The sequence below is a fragment of the Cricetulus griseus genome, assembly GCF_003668045.3.
Source record: "Cricetulus griseus strain 17A/GY chromosome 1 unlocalized genomic scaffold, alternate assembly CriGri-PICRH-1.0 chr1_0, whole genome shotgun sequence".
NCBI lineage: Eukaryota > Metazoa > Chordata > Mammalia > Rodentia > Cricetidae > Cricetulus > Cricetulus griseus.
The window spans coordinates 80,333,670-80,339,107 of record NW_023276806.1 but is presented as its reverse complement, the minus strand read 5'-3'; positions in this window follow the sequence as shown (position 1 = coordinate 80,339,107).

Genomic DNA, 5,438 nt, shown 5'->3' with positions numbered 1-5,438 from the left:
TGTAGTAGAATGAAGAATCTTTTAACTTTTTTTCCCAGGGTTGTATACTCAGATTTTGCAGAACTACCACATTATTTGTTAAAGATGGTATCTTTTCTCCAATGCATGTTATTGGTTTATTTATAAGGTGTCCCAAGTGTGTGGACTTATATCTCTGTCTTCAATTTTATTTATCTATGTCTGTTTTTGTGCCAATATAATGCTGCTTATTACTATAGATTTAGATGTGTTCTACAATTTGAAATAAGGGTTGGCAATACTTCCAGCAGTTCATTGTTCTATATTGATTTAGCTATCCTCTCTCTCTCTCTCTCTCTCTCTCTGTGTGTGTGTGTGTGTGTGTGTGTGTGTGTGTTATGTGTTTGTATGTTTATTTCCATATGAAGTTGAAAATTCTCCTGTCTTGATCTGTGAAGAATTGTGTTGGAATTTTGATAGGGATTGCTTTGAGTCTGTAGTTTACATTTGTAGGATGACAATTTTTACTACATTAATCCTACTGATCCATGAGCATAGGTGATCTTTCCATCTTCTGATATATTGTTCAATATCTCTATTAATGTCTTAAAGTGTTTATCATACAAAAATTCTACTTACTTGGTTAGAATTACTCCAAGATATTTCTATGAGGCTATTGTGAATGATGTTTTATTATCTGATTTTATCTCAGTCCATTTGTAATGCAAGGCTATTGATTTTCATGAATTAATTTTGTGTTATGCTAATTTTTAGAAAGTAATTTTCAGCTGTAAGAGTTCTCTATGGAAATTTTAGGGTTACTTGCACATACTATCATATCATTATAAATGAAAATACTTTTATTTTTTCTCTTATTTGAATTGCTTTGATTACCTTCAGTTTTGTTAGTGTTATAGCTAAGTCTGAGTATTGAATGGATATCAAGAGAGTGTATAATCTTTTCTTGTTCCTGATTTTAGGAGAAACATTTTGAATGTGTGACTATTGAGGTTGATATTAGCTGTTCATTTTCTGAAAATCATCTCTATTATTTTGAGGTATGTGCCTTGTATTCTTAGTCTCTCTAGGATTTTTATCATTAAAAAGGTGTTAGATTATTGATAAAGGGATTTTTGCTATCTAGTGAGATGATTATGTGTTTTTGTCATCAACTCTATTTAAAAGGTGAATTATATTAGTTGATTTATGTATGTTGAATCATCCTTCACCTATGAGATGAACCCTACTTGGTCATGGTTGATGATATTTTTCGTGGATGCGCTGTTGTATTCAGTTTGCAATTATTTTATTAAGAGTCTGTGTATCTATAAGGGAAAAAGGTCTGGAATTCCTTCTCATTTGGTATTGAAGTGGTTTAGTTATGAGGGTAACTGTGACCCCATTAAAAGGATTTTGCAATGTTCCTACTGTTTCTATTCTGTGGAATATTTTTACAAATATTTGCCTTAACTCTTCTTTAAAATTCTTGCAGAATTCATTACTAAAGCCATCTATCCCTAAGAATTTTTGTTGCTGTTGCTGTTGGGTTTTTAATGACCTTTCTATTTTATGAACAGTTATAGGCCTGTATAAATTGCTTATGCTATCTTGATTTAAATTTTTAAGGGGATCTGTTCCCTTAAAAGGTATACATACACATACACATACAAATATTAGCAAAATAATCCATTTCATTTAGATTTTCAAGTTGCTGTAGTACAGATTTTTTAAAATATGCCATTATCATTTTCTAGATTTCTTTGGTATGTTATGTTATGTTCCCCTGTTCATCTCTAATTTTGTTGATTTGGATCTTTCCTTTTCGTTTTATTTACTTTGGATAAGGGTTGTCAATTTTATTGATTTTCTCAATGAAGCAACTCTCTGTTGCACTGATTCATGGTACGTTTTACTTTGATTGTTTTTATTTTATTGATTTCAGTCCTGAGTTTGAATATCTCTTGTCATCAACTCATTTTGGCTATGATTTTTTCTTTTTGTTCTAGAGCTTGCCGATGTTCTGTTAAGTTGCTAGTATGAGATCTCTCCATTTTTTATGGAGACTGCTTCTGGGTTAGGGATGGCACTTTTGTTTTCTGCCCTCTCTCATCACTAGAGATCCCATCTGCTTGGACTTATGTAAGCCTTATGCATGCTGATTTAATTTTTGTGAGTTCATATTTGTGTCAGTTGCATCATGTCTTGAAGATACTGATGACATAATGTTCTCCATCCTCTCTGCCTCTTAAAATCTTTCAACTGCCTGTTCTTTAGAATTCAATTAACACTGAGGAGAGGTAGTTGATGGAGACTTCCCATCTAGGTCTGAGTGTTCCATGTTCTCTCCCTCTCTGTACATTGTCCAGTTGTGGATATCATATTAATTCCCATTTACCACAGTAGGAAACTTCTTTGATGCTGGCTGAGCAAGACACTGGTCTCTGGGTGTAGCAGAATGCAATTAGGAGTATTTTTCTTGCTATGTTCTGTTAGCAGAGCAAAAGTATTTTTCTCAAAAGGTACATGGCCTATTTAATTTAGGTTCTTGGCCACCTCAGCAGCATTAGGCATGAATTCCATCTAATGGAGTATGCTGTAAATCCAATTTGATAGTAGCTGGTTACTCTCAAAATGTTTGTTTCCACAATTGCACCATTGTATCAGGCAGAAAAGCCACCATTGTAGATCCCAAGGTTTGTAGCTGAGCTAGTGATTGGTTACCTTTCTCCTCTGGTAGTGTGCAGAGTAGCTTCCAGTATCATGAACACTAGTATGTCTAAGTGAAGACTGTAGTGCACTAGCTCAACTTGTCTGTGTTCAATGAAATATATAAACTGTTTTCAACAAAGGGCCTTACCAATGCAATATGCACAATGCAATCAGACATTCAATAGCCTTGACAGCAGTCTGAATTATTTTGGGCATTTCTCTGGGCCCCTTTGGGCAACAACTCAATTAGATATAACCCATTCTTGTTACTGGAGGTGTCACTTGATTGTAATAAATATTTAGCTCAGGTTTGTTTTCTCCATTATTTGGTGACTCTGTGTGTATATATTTATATTTATTTCATGTTTACTTATTTTAAGAGGCTTCTACCTTAATAACTTTCTTTATAAACCCTCCAATGGCCCTTATTGTTAGATGTCCCTCCCTGTAATCTCTCTCACTTAACCATTCTTCTCTTCCTCTCCTCATTTAATTCTCCTGTTTCAGTATTTTCCCCATCTGTCCATAACAATATATTAAATCAAGTATTTTCTTGATTAATAAGACATAATTAAAAGATATCAAAGGGGAATAAATAGGAAAGGAAGAAGTCAAGTACCTTATTTGAAGATAATATGATTTTCTACATTAAAAAACTTAAAAACTTCACCATAAAACATCCACAGATGATATTTTCAATCAAATAGCAGGATATAAATTAATTCATAAATTTATGGAGAGAGAAATCAGGGAAACAATACATTTCACCACATCCTAAAAACATCTGAGGATAACTGTAACCAAAGAAGTGAAATACTAGCATATTAAAAGCATTAAGAGATTGAGGAAAATATCAGAATATGGAAAGATCTCCCTCATAAACAGGTAGGAGTAACATAGTGATAATGACATCCTGACAAAAACAATCTATACAGATTCAATGCAATCCCCATCAAAATTGCAACACAATTCTTCACAAGAATTGACAGGACAATTTTCAAATTCATATGAAACACGGAAAATCCAGGATAGGTAAAATATCTAAATGATAAAAATGTTGGAGGTATCACCATTCCCAACCTGAAGTTGTACTACAGAGCCATAGCAATAAATACATGATATTGACAAAAAACAGACACAATGATCAGTGTAATCAAATTGAAAACCAGGATAATTTCACACACATATGAACATCTGATTTTTTGACAGGGAATCCAGAAATACACACTGGAAAATAAACAGCATCTTCATATAATAGTGCAGGTCAAACTAGATTGCTGCATGTATAAGAATGCAACCTTATCAATAATTACCCTGCATAAAACTTAACTCCAACAGGATCAAAAACCTCAAAGTAAGGCCAGATACTCTGAATCAATCTAATAGAAGATAAAGTAGGATTATCTCTAAATCATTATCACAGGAAAAGTCTTTCTAGATAGGAAACTGGTAGCCCAAATTCTAAGAACAATTAATAAAAGAGAACTTGTGAATCTGAAAAGCTTCTGTATGGCAAAAAACATCACCATTTGGAAAAAGTGGCATGTAACAGAGTGGAAAAAAGTCTTTAACAATTTCTGAAAAAGGCTTAATATATAAAATATATAAAGAAATAAAAAATGGATAACAAAAAATAACAATTAATCTAATTAAAAATGGTGCGCAGAACTAAACAGAGTTCTCAAATGATGAAATACAAATGCTGTGTAAACACTTAAAGAAATGTTCAACATCTGTAGGTAACATGGAAATGCAAATCAAAACTAATTTGTGATTTCATCTTATACAAGACACAATGGTCAATATCAATAAGAGAAATGACAGCTCATGCTACTGTGAATGTGGATTAAGAAGAACACTCAACCATTGCTGGTGGGAATGCAAACTTGCGCAGCTACCATAGGAAGCAGTGTGGTGGTTCCTCAGGAATCTGGGAATACATCTACCTCAAGAGCCAGCTGTGCTATCTGGGACTTTTAACCAAAGGACTTTTTGTCCAACTACTGAGATGCTTGTTCAAATGTGTACTTTGCTGCTCTATTCAGAATAGCCATAAATTTGAAGTAGCTGAGGTGCCCATCAATGGGTAAACAAATAACGAAAACAAAACAAAACAAAACAAAACAAAAAAATGGGAATTTAAACAGTGGATTCTTACTCAGAAGGTAAAAATATTGAAATCATGAAATTTACTGGCAAATGGTTGGAACTGGAAAAACCTCATTCTATGTGAGTTAACCTAGACCCCAAAACACAATATGATACATATACTTTTATATGTGTATATTAGCTTTTAAACCTCCAATAGGCATGCTATAATCCATTTATCTATAGATATTAGTTATACTGTAGATACTATGTAAGAGGGAAGCATCCTCCAAGGAAGGGGATACAGAATATATACCTTTTAAATCTTTTATGTCTCCTTTTGCATGACCTTCTATGAGCTTTCTTGGGAGAACATTTGTGTGTGTGTGTGTGTGTGTGTGTGTGTGTGTGTGTGTGTGTGTGTGTGTGTGTGTGTGTGTGTATGTGTGCTCATGTGCTCCATGCTAATTAGGCCTAGGTTCATGATTTCCTTTTTGCTATTAAAATAGGGAAATTTTTGAATGATAAAAATATTTTAAAGATTAAACATCTAGGGAATTTACAAAACAAGGAAGGGAGTGAGGCTAAGTAGAAATTAGAAGATGTTTCTTCTAATTGTCATTTTATTGTTTCTCTGAAAATAAATTGTTGAGGATATTTTTTAACCTCAGGAGCATAGGACC